Genomic DNA, 12,949 nt, shown 5'->3' with positions numbered 1-12,949 from the left:
TCAATTAACTTAAGCATTTCCTATGCTTCCGTAAATATATTATTAGAATCAAGAAATGAATAGATATAGATTTGCAATGAGGGACCAGAAGAGAGGGCAGATTTACAATCAAGCAGAAGCAAAACCATTTACGGAATCAGGTGAAGCAGCAATATTTTAGTCAGCAGAGGAATCACAAAAGAACACTGACGTTTTAAAATGCTCTGGTCATGTGGAGGTGCAAACTCTACACTTGTTGGAGAGGAGTGTCGTGGGGGTATGTAAGGATTCAATAGAATCTGAGTGCATTGCCGAGCTGATAGAGGAGAAAGAGAGAATGGGGATTGAGGTGAGAAGGATTTTTGGGAATCTTTGCTTGATTACTTTTGAAGATCCGTATTTGAAAGCTAAATTGAGTGTTTAAAATTAAGATTAGTTCCAAGAATGGTTTGATTGTTTAGGGGAATGGTTCGCAAAAATGGGTGCGTCTTCTAGAAGGTGTTAGTTGTTCCGGAAAAAAGGTGAGTCGAAAGAACAAAAGAAAAAAAAAAGAGGAATAAACTCGCATATCATTGTTTCTGCTAATAGCAATCAACTATTTGAATTTTTTTTTTTATCACGTATAGAGACCTGTGAAAGAGACCAAAGAGGCAATGTTGACCTATTATAATCCTATTATTGGGATTTCTAAAGCCAAGAATGCAATATTTTAATCTAATTCTTGAATATTTATACCTAAATTTTTCTATTTTATTGACCAGTTGCCAATACTACATAAAAACTAACCATAAAAAAAATAAAACATATAAAAATAATTTAATAAAATTATTAAATTCAAAATTAACATTCAAGTTAAATATGAAAATGTTGACATTCTTCCGTCAAATTATTTCAAAGACAACACAATCAAATTGACAGAAAAAGCATCAACTAATATAGGGTGTTCATAAACATCAATAGAACGATTTCATTCTTTGATACACGTTGCCCCTTCATTAGTTATCAAGAGATTAGTTTATTTATCAAATAAAAAATGATCTATTGAAGTTAAACAATGATTAAAAGAATAAAAGAATAAAAGAAAATAAGTAATAGAAAAATATAGTTGGTGTAATTAGGAAAAGGATAGAGAGTAAGCACTAGTAATTATAACTTTTTCAAGAAAGGTAGACATGACAAAAATGAATTTGTTTGAATTTTCTTCTTTCTGTTGCACTAATTAGTTGGATTATAGAGTGATCCTTTTATTGGGATTTCTAAAATCAAGAACGCAAGATTTTAATTTAATTCTTGAAAATATATACGTGAATTTTGTACTGTTTTTGATCAGTTGCCAATATTACATGAAAACTAACTATAAAATAATAAAACATATAAAAATAATTTAACAAAATTATTAAATTCAAAGTCAACATTCAACTTAAATATGAACATGTTGTCATTCTGTCGTCAAAATATTTCAAAGACAACATAATCAAAGTGACGGAAAAAAATTCAACAAGTATAGCGTGTCTATATACATCAATAGAATGATGTCATTCTTTGACACACGTTGTCTCTTCACTAATTATCAAGAGATTAGTTTATTTATCAAATAAGTCAATTTAGTCCCTATATAATAATTTGTGTAAATTGGGTCATTATACTTTATGAATTTGTTAATTACAGTCCTTAATTCTAACATTGTTAAATTTAACCGTTAAGTATGATGATGTGGCGTTGACTATGTGTTGATATGGCATGGTCACGGTGATGTGGCACAATGCTGACATGGCATAATGCTGATGTGTCCGTGTTCTAACAATATTAAGGTCTTATTTCATTTTAATAATGATTGCTGCAACTGGAACATTGAGGGAATTGGCTTTTGATTTTTGTAACATTGGATAGGGTTGATGTTGACAAAGAAAATAGAAAACCAATTTTTCACCAATTTACTAGATAAGCTTTCTTTCTTTAATTGATTTGATTTGCATGAATTGTGCTAATGTTGTTGATTTCTCATGCAAGTGCATGTATCGTTAACAAGTAATATAATGATGAAATACAGTATCGTTCCCATAGAGAGTTGTTTTAATTCCTATTGTTAATTACGAAAATTAACACACCCAAATTTTATCCAAATAATTTGACGCAGGAGTGTCTAGGATTCTATTTAGTTTTTCTAATTTTAGTTGATCTAGGATTTATTTTCTTTATTCTATTTAGATTAGGATTCTTTTCTTATTTTTATTTTAATACTTTTAAGAATTAGTATTTGATTTGGATAGTCATGTTCTATTTAGGAATAGAACACCTATTTTATTTAAATCTCTTGTTAATTATTCTAATTGTATTAGGCAACTAGAAATAGAGTTTTATTAGAATGTGGGCCTATAATACTATAAATAGGACCCTTAGGCTTAGTTATGACACATTCAAGTTGAAAGTTAATAAATAATATTTTCTTAAGTAATAGTGCTTATTTCTCTAGGCTCTTTTTAAAGAGTAAGATGTTTTATTATCTTTGACCTAACCAACCAAATTGGAATTTTCGATATTTTTCACCTTAGTGGGGTTTTCAACCTTGCCAAGATTGGTGATTCACCTTAATGGGCTTTTCAACCTCGTCATGATTGGTGTCTTTCACAACTTCTAGGTATCTTTACAACACCCCATGTCACAATTAAAATTAAAATTAAAACTAATTAAACTAATAACTAATCTAAAATATATTACCAAAATTATTTTATTAACTTTTAGTGATTACCAGACTTAAGATTATGATATCTCTCAATACTTCATTTGATTATTGCCTCTCTCTCTTAACTCAATTTAATGGATTAAGTTGCTAACCTAGAGTTCTAAATTATTTATAAGTCTTTGTTGAGTTTCTTATAAAAATATATCTCTCAATTAATTTACTATATGTCTATACAAATTAAATTGAAGAAAGATTTCTTAAGTTCGTGCTCTAATTTTGGCTACGTATGGCTTATAGGTGTATATCTACCCTACGTGCAAATCAAATCACCTAATCAACTAAATGCATTTGATCATACGCTCTTCTATTCAAGGTCTACCTAAATCTCCTTCGTCAAGGTTTAACTTAGGTTTCCAATTCAATCTAATTGGTGATCAGGCAATTAGAATGTAACACCCTGTACTCTCGTTTAACCATCAATAAGATCCTATTGACAAAACGAAGAGTCACTTGATGTAAATTAAGGGTCAAAAAGCGGTTACGAGTGAAAAAATTATTTTAAAATAAAATATTATTTTATGAATAAAATAATATTAAAATATTAATATTTTATCTATTATTGGAATTAGTCATGAAAAAGGATTATATGATTGATCTAAGTGTGAGAGAAGAAATAAGAAAGAATTTCAAAGAAAAACGATGATAATTGTGCCTGCGTGATTTTATTAAATCGAGTTAATGCGAGTAAGTAAATATTTAAAATATTATGGTGACACCGCGTTGAAGCGCAATTTTGATATTCTGGTTGTACGCGTGTAAAGGAAGAAAGATAGATGGAAATTAAAATTTTTAAATGCATCGAAAAGATCAAATTTTAAAATACGAAAGTTGAAGGGTTGTGTAGTAAATAAAATGAAATTGAGGACTTACATGTAAATTTTAATAATTAAAGGGAATAAAATAAATACTAACAACAATAAAAAAATTATTATAAAAGATCACGTGGGCAGTCGCCCATGTGTGGGATAGGGAGGCCAAAATGTAATATTTTTTTTAAGTTAAATGATGGTAGGGGCTGACTTAAGAACACAAGGGAGAGAGAAAAAAAAAAGAGAGGGGCCGGTCAAGTGATATAGAAGAGATGAAAGAGAGAAAGGCAAAGAAAAGTCAAAGCCATTTAAAAGAGTAGTAGCCGGATTTTAGAGAGAAAGAAAGAAGAAGAAAGGAAAAAGGAGTGGGGGAACATTGACAAGAAACTTGTCATTGGCGGCCCCACCATGAAGCCATATCAAATGCAACCTTTCTTTGTCTATTTCATTTTATCCTTAGCCATTTAGGGAGAAAAAGAGAAAGGGAGAAAGAGCCGAAATGTGAGAGAGAAAGGAGGAAGTGTCACGGGTTGAAGGAAGAATTTCTTGGGTGGTTGCAGCCGGTCTTGAGGGGAGAAATAGAGCAGAGAGGAAGACATTTATGGAGCTAAATAAAAAAGGGAAAAGAGGTGATTTTTGAGAGGAAAGAGAAACCTTGTGCTACTGGATTTTTGGGAAGGAAAAGAGAGGAAGTTGGGCTATTATGGTGACCGGAGGTGAGAGTGAAAGTAGAGAGCTTGCTGTCGGCGTTGGGAGTGAAGGAGGAAGGATGAAGGTTGTAGCAAAAAAGGTGAGAAAGAGATCGGGTGAAGGAAAGGTAATGGGGGCATAAAAGGAAAAATATATATATAATAAAATAAAATATACATATATATATATATATAGTGGGTTTCAATATTTAAGAGAAATGAGTAAAGGTGGTATATTGTGCTAGCAGGCCGGAGGAAATAACGAGCGACCGGTAAGAAGGAATAAGTAGATACATTTTTGAATTAATAGCGACGTAACACCCCGCTATTGTGAGGTGAGCAGGGGGTGTTAATTTTATAATTCTCATAATAGTATAAAAGTATGTATATTTTATTTTAGATGCAAAATTCTGGATAGCATGTGCTGGTAGAAATTTTAGGGAATTGTGAATGCAATTTATTTTCAAAAATTGTTTTGAATATATATATGTATAAATTATATGTAAAGTGTTTTCAAAATGGGGAAACAAGCCCTTCGCACTGTTTTACCTCAAAATCTGTGCCTTATATTTGTGTAATGTGCATCCATGGTTATATTGCTTATCCACCATGCAAATTATTGTTTTGAAATTCATGCATAAATTCATTTTGAGAAAATGATAGATTTTATCATACACTATGTTGAATGCTTTGGAAATAATTTTGAGACGAGTTTTTAAGGACATAAAACGATTTCAAAAAATGGTTTTACAAACCGAGGGCGTCGAAAGTAGGCCGAATGTCACATCTGTTAAGTGTGACTCTCGTGCACGAGTGAGCTCTAGCTAGAGAACCTTTGGGTCACCGACGGGGCGGTTAAGCGTGGTGGGGACCACGGCCTGTGATGTATGTATGCGTGGCTAGGCCACCAGTGATTTATGCGGTTGTGACCGTCGGATATCTCCGATGTCGGCCAACATCGTGAGACGGCCATGGCATATGGGATCCGGTGGATCGAGGCTCCCGGATGTTATTACGTGGTAGCAGGACCACGGGTTTATTTTCATTCCCTACTCGAAAGTGGCATCTCTGGGTTTTCAAACTTATATTTCTTTGAGTGGTGAAAATGGAATTTAATGGTTTTTCTGCAGCTCCTTTATTTTTGCGGTGAAATGAATTTTAACTCCTCGAGTGCAAGGCGATTTGTGATTTATGTATGAGTTTGATTATTATTTGATTTCATGGGAGCTTGTCGAATATATTGGTTTGATTTGAGAAAACTGTCAATTGATCTTGACGGCGAAATTTTCTTTATGTAAAAATTGTTTTAATTCAATATTTCAAATGATTGACTTGAATAAGGTTATTGATCTGTTTTGTAGCGAAAATTTTTATCTGCCTTGGTTAATTTACCAATTGAAGTGTTTATAATGCGTAAGAAATTCTCAGTATTTCATATAAGGCACAAACGTCCGTTTAAAATAAATTATTTTTATAATCTTGCATTTTTAATATCAACTGATTTGTTGTTTGCTTGTTTCCAATCTACGCCCTACTCACGGAGCCGATGATCACTGAGTCTGTGAGACTCACACCCCTTTTTATTTTCCTTTTTACAGACAGTGATCAGCCTAGTGCGTAATTATCGACGCGTACGGTCCACCGCAGATAGGTAAAGGTATCTCATAGTATTTTATCCCGAGTCACTTCGCTGTTAGAGGTTGAGATGTAGTACTCTGGTTTTACTATGTAAACAAATATTAGTTTTGATATAAACGAAGATTTGGGATTTTTGAACTCAATGTATTTAATTGTGATGTCATGACTTAAAGTCAAAATTTAATGACTATGCTTATTATTGAATTCATGATATAAATATATATGGATCAAACATTAATACGGTTTAGTATAAGTGTACAATGAGTTATTGAGAAATTTCTTTCAGGCTTGTTCGGGACTTGACGGGATCTCCCGGAGGTCTTGGATGCTGGTAGCGACAGAGGAGGGGTCGTTACATAGAAGCACTAAAAATAAAATAAAATATAAATCTCAAATTCATCAAACATAAGTAAAAGAGAGATAAATAAATCAAACTATGTATTGAGTTCAATCATAATCTAAGATAAACAATTTAGTTCTCCATCAAGTCTTACATCATCATCAAATTAAATTTAAACATTAAAAAAAATAAAGAGAATAAGAGAATAAATAAAGATAGAAAAACTCAAGAATTGTAACCTTGATCTCGAAATCTCCTTGACTCCTTTAAATTCTTCTAAACTTCAATGATTTTGTGGCTTGAACCTTAGCTTTCAATCCAGTGTTTCATTTCTTTCTTTTTTTTTAAAAAAAAGTCCTCTGTAAGTTTGTTTTTATAGGGCTTTGAAGTTAGGCCAAATTAAGTGAAAAAAGAATTCAATTTCAATTAGGATTTCTTCATCAAACTACATGAGCCGTGGTCTCTACTCATTAATTAGCAGAAATCATAATTGCTTTTGGACTACTGCAGTGTTTCAACTTTGACATAATTTTTGACCATCTTTCAGGTTGATTTGGGAAAAGTGAAAAACATGAAAGTTGTAGCTTTTTCTCTTATCTTTCCAATAGTATACGAATCATCTCATATAGAGCTCTGTAGAGAGAGTTATAGCCGAAATACCAAAATATATGCAGTGAAAGTTTGCACCTTGAAATTGCTATTCTACTTCCATTAAAATTCTTCTTTCATCAAACACCCACAAAGGCACAAATAAATCAATAACAACCTATCTTAATCACATTAATACCAAATTAACATAAAATTAATTAAATTAGGTTGACTCACCTAAAATAAAACCTACTAATTTTTATATATTACTACAAGAATTGCGCTAAATTACTATCAAAATTAAGCCCAAATAACTCTATATCATAGAGTTATCACCTAAGAATATCTACTCTGAAAGATTAGTTATTAGATATCTCAAGAATTTCTAATGATTTATGATCTAAGAAATTTCATTGAAAAATCTTGGTACACAGCACTTGTTAAGTAGGAAAAAATTGGTGTTTTTATCTAAGTTGGGTAACATGTAACTATAACTATCTTGTAATAGGAAAAAGTAAGGAAACTTAATTGTGGAGAAATTTATTGTTAATTTCTCTTCTCAATTTTTACTATTATATATATATATATATATATATATATTTGGTATTGGAGTTTTAGGCTTTTGCCATGGCAACTGTTGTCATCATTCTTATTCCTTATCTAGTAAGGACTCAAATTGTGAGACTCTAACAAGGGTATTCTCAACAGAACAAGTTATGATTTATTTGATTTGATTTTAGAAAAAGTAAAAAATAAAAATTGAACATATAGTATTATTGTTATATACAGTATTTAGGCATATTGGATATACGAAAATTCTCAAGAGGAAATAGTCAAGATCTTATGATTTTTCTTTTTGGATGACTAAGCATTAAACAAAAAAAGAAAAAAAAAAGCTTTATATGAATAGGATTGTTCGCTTCCATCGTAGGTAGTCTCAACTTGGGATACTTTCCATGCATTTTCTGCTTTGCTTGTTAACATGTAAAAGCTTCTTAGTTTTTCATTATTGCTCTTTCAATTTATGCTTCATAGTGATTTGAGAACTAGAAAAATTCTCTTTGTAAGTGTAGAAAACCAGACATCATGAGCTTTAATGAGAATTTATTATATACTTTTCCAAAAAAATGAAAAAAAAAATGAAAAGATGTGTGAGATATGGGACCACTAATGGAATGATCTGATGTAACATTTAAGACATGTGACCTTATTGTAGGGGATCACTCCAAAATGAAAGAAAAAAAAATTATAAAGAGTCATATGTCCATGGGGCATTAATTTGGAGTCCTAATACAATAGTATAGCTTTGTGATCATTCATTGCATTGATTCTAAAACAAGAAATTATGCTTTTGGGATTTAAAGAAAAAAAATCAAAAAATTTGTTGTTCCCAAACAAGAGCATAAGGCTTGTAAGCTTATCAAAACATTATATGGGTTTAAACAAGCACTAAAATAGTGGTATCAAAAATTTGATGAAGTCGTTTTAGCCATTGGCTACAACATAAAAGAATCTGACAAGTGTATATATAACATATTCTAAAGTGGCAAAGGCATTATAATTTACTTATATGTGGATGAAATTCTAATTTTGGGCACAGATTTGGAACAAGTCAAGGTGACAAAGAAGCTTTTGTCAAATAACTTTGTAATAAATGATATAGGCGTAGCAAATGTCATTTTAGGAATTAAAAATTCTAATATGAAAATGACATAACTTTATTACAATCACACTACATTGAAAAGGTGTTTAAAAAATTTGATCTTAGTAATTATGTACCTTCATTTACACCCATGGATCCTTAAATTAAATTAGTACCTAATGCTAGTAGGATTGTTGATCAATTATAATATACAAGAGTGATTAATTGTTTAATGTAGGGAATAATGTATACAAGGCTAGATATAACATTTGCGGTTGAAAAGTTAAGTAGGTACACAAATAATCCAAATATTTTATATTAGCAAGCCATAAATAGTATACTTAGGTACTTAAAGAAAAAAATCGATTCTGGACTTGGCTATAATGGATATTCATCAATATTAGAAGGATATTTGGATGCTAGTTGGATTACAAGTTTAGAAGATCATGTTTTCAGAAGCATATGGATCTTCATGCTTGATGGGGGTGCCATTTCTTGAGGGTCCAAGAAACAAATGTGTGTAACGGATTCTACTATGGTAGCCAAATTTATTGCATTGAATGTTGCCACCAAGGAAGCCGAATGGCTAAGAAATTTTTATTTATGTTGTACCTTTATTGCCAAAACCAATTTCTCCAATTTTTATTCGTTGTAATAGTGAAGCAACTCTGGTAAAAGCATATAACCAAGTGTATAATGGAAAGTCTAGACATATTGGATTAAGACATAGCTATATTCGACAATTAATGTCTTATGGAGTGATGACTATAACTTTTGTGAGGTTTAGTGAAAACCTGGCGCATCTTTTAACAAAATGTCTTGCTAGAGATCTTGTAAATAAGACCTCAAAAGGGATAGTGCTCAAACTCATAAATTGAAAGTCACTCATAGTGGAAACTCGCCTCAATACGTAGCATAATGTCAAGTCTTAAGTTTAATGAGACAAAGTACACTATCTGTATATGGTTGCTGGCAAATATGATATATTATATTCCATCCCAACTAACGTGCCAGTGACCCATAATGGTAAGGAAATAATGAGTTATATACTCTTAGTAGACCATAACATAACTTTGTTAGAATGCCTTAGTTACAGGGGCATTCTTGATTAGATCTACCTATGTGAGTGTGAAGTGTGGCCACTTCTAAAAGTGGCTTTAATACCACTCATGAAAAGCGAATGCAGATGCATGGCCATAAAAAGGTCGTTGGATACTATGTGCATGTTTGCCCTGGCTTATTTTTAGTTTATCTACTCTTTAAAAGTAAAAGTTGGACCAAACAGAATTTTGTGAAAAGCTTTTAAAAAAATAGCTTTTCTTTAAAAAAACAAAATCTAAAAAAAAAAGAGCTTAAAACTACAAAATAAAGAAGACTTCTTCTTCTTCTTTTTTTTTTTAAACACGCCAGCTTATTAGGAGAGTTTTTTTTTTTTTCAAAAAGATCCTCTCTCAAAAAATACCCTCTTCCTCTCTTTCTCTATCTGTCGATCTCTTTCTCCTCTCTCCCTTTCTGCAAATCATCATTCTAGGGTTTTTTTTGTTCTTACAAAAATTAAGACAAAAGAAGACCCAAAATTCAAAACTGCAATAAGATATTATTTTTTCTTTTTCCTTTTATTTTATTTTTTATTTTATTTTCTATTGTTCTTTTTTTTTTGCTTTGAAAACTCTCTTTATTACTTGATATTCCTCAGTTTATTGTTTGATATGACAATTATATAATGTTTATTTGTTTTAAACTTTTTTATGGTGTATATAATATTTGTTGATTATGACTGAAATAGTCAAATAGGTGTTGAGATAAATTAGATGAAAATTGAGAAGTCAATTTTTGTACTTGTTTGTAGTACCTTAATTTTGGAGAATTTTTTGTTTTAGGTATAACAATAAGCGGCATCCTGTAATCTCTCCTTTATCGTATATTTTTTAGATGCCTTAATTATCTTATGTAAATGGGATCATTTTTTTCCTTTCAAATAATTTATTGATATACATTAAACCAAAATCTAGTCGAATTATTAAATATTGGTATTTTACTTTCTTGGTCAAATTGTTATTACAATGGTTTAACCATCAAAGAATTTGACAAATGCCAACATTTTACCCCATCTCCAATCTATTTTCTGGTTGTCCTTGGATGTTTTTTCAACACTTCTTTAGAGTTCCAAATCATTGATTAAGATACCATGAAGATTTCTAGCTAAAACTTGATGGAGTTGGCATCGAAACCCTACATACAATGGTTTTTTTTTTTTTTTAAGGATGTAAACCCAGCAACTAGGTCAATAGGCGGCATCCTTTATCGTTTATCCTGTATTCTTCTCAGTTTCCTTTCTTCAACAACTCCACATGTAAGTTAAGAGCATCATAAATTAAGCTTGACCAAACCAAACCCACGAGACCCAGACAATGAACAAAACCAAGAGTTGCAAATCCTAATATATTTGAGCTTGTACAATTTGGTAGTTTAAAAGCAAATTTTTCATTCTATTATGCCTAGCATGGCCCAAGGTGATGAAAATTTAGGATTAATTTTTGGAGTCTCTTTTCCAATTAATTTTTTTGTCAATAAAAAACTTTTGATTAATATCAATGAGGCATTGGCTTGATAACAAGAAAGAAGTCTTGAAATTTTGAGATCTTATTTTTAAATCTCACCATATATAAGTTTGTTTGATTCAACTTTATGTTAAATTGTTGGACTATATATATATATATATATATATATATATATATATATATATATCCATGTAGTTGAATTTAAGATGTAATAATTTATTATAATAGTAATTTATTCTTACAAATATATATAATCTCATAATAAGAAATTAGTTAATTACTATTTAGGAGTTTATTTGGGTGCCTTCTTGTTTGAGTGATGACACAAGATTTATTGCTTTATATGTTGTGTTGCAATGTATGGCCAGCCGAGAAATGCCTCCACCTAATTTTGAAATTTCAGATAAATCAAAACATAATACAAAGTGGGATTTGGTTACTACTAAAATCTTACTTCAAGTTTGTACGGATGAGATTCGTAAGTGTGAAAAATCAGGAATTTCATTTAGAACTAAAAGATGGGAAGTCGTAGGACAAGACTTTAATACTCATGCTAATAAACATTATACCCCAAATGCAATTGAAAAATAGACTGGATAGTCTAAGGAATGAATGGACTTTATGGAAACAAGTGAAGGGCAAAGAAATGGGTTTGGGTTAGAACCATCAAACGAGAACCATCGAAGCTAATGCCACATGGTGGGAAGCCAAAATAAAAGTAAGTATTTTAAATTTTTTATGTTTCATCTACTATAAACTATTTTACATATGCACGTCATCTAAAAGTTTCTTTCTCTTTGATGTTTGTGTAGGCTAATCCAAAATATGCCAGATTTCAGTATCAAGGGTTGGAACATGTTGATGAATTGGAATTTATATTTAAGGAAGAATATCTTCCTATAGATTTAGATGTTTCCATGCTAGTTGTTCTTGAGATGCACAATAGTAGCCTAAAACATGTTTGGAATGATAAAAAGGTAATTCTATTTAATTTCTCTTTACTTTTTGTGAAGCAAAAATATAATTATATGGCCAAGTGTTTTTTCCCCTTTCTACAATGTTTTCTTTCAAATTTGAAGATCTAAGTCACTCTCATGGCCTTTTCAAAATCCTTCACTTATCAGGTCTTCATAGTCTTGAGAGGTTGATGCTACAAGATTGCATAAAACTTATTAAGGTTGATGAATCGATTAGTGTGTTAAAGACACTTACTATTTAAAACCTTAAAGGTTGCTAAAGTCTTAAGAACCTTCCAAGGACAATTGGTTCTTTAAAATCTTTGGAAGAGCTTATTTTACCTGGTTGCTTAACATTTGATGATGTGCCTAGGGATTTGCAAAATATGAAATCATTGAGGGTGCTTAGCTTTCATGAAACTGCAATACATGAATCAAATTCATGGTTGTGTTGGCTATCAATGAAAAGAATAAAAGAGTTGGTTTTCTTTTGGGCATCTTTGCCATGTTCTTTGGTAAAGTTGAGTCTTGAAAAGTTGCAGACTATCTAATGATGTTATGCTTGTTGTCAGTTAAAATTCAACTACGCAATTATACGTATCGAATAGATAGTATATAAGCAAGCAGAGTAGCGATCCCATAAGGAATTGATATAAAATTTTACTAGGTAATAAAATTATAACAATTTAATCTTATCCAAACAATGAAAATTAATTAATTAACTAAAACTAATTAACTAAAATTTAAACTAAAAAGAAAAATCAAAGTAATAATAACTTGAGTAAATATCAAATCAAACAAGCCTAGGATTACAATATCCCTCACACTTCATCTAAATCTTACCTCTCTTCCTTAATTTATTTCAATGAGTTGAATTGTTAACCTAGAGTCCTAAATTATTTATAAGGGTCTCTCGACTCATCTTATAAAAATATCTATTTTAACCAAAACACTATATCCCCATGTGAATTGAAATTAAAACAGATTCATTAAATTCAGGCTCT

The sequence above is a fragment of the Theobroma cacao genome, chromosome 5, assembly GCF_000208745.1.
Source record: "Theobroma cacao cultivar B97-61/B2 chromosome 5, Criollo_cocoa_genome_V2, whole genome shotgun sequence".
Taxonomy (NCBI): domain Eukaryota; kingdom Viridiplantae; phylum Streptophyta; class Magnoliopsida; order Malvales; family Malvaceae; genus Theobroma; species Theobroma cacao.
This window is presented reverse-complemented; position numbering follows the sequence as displayed.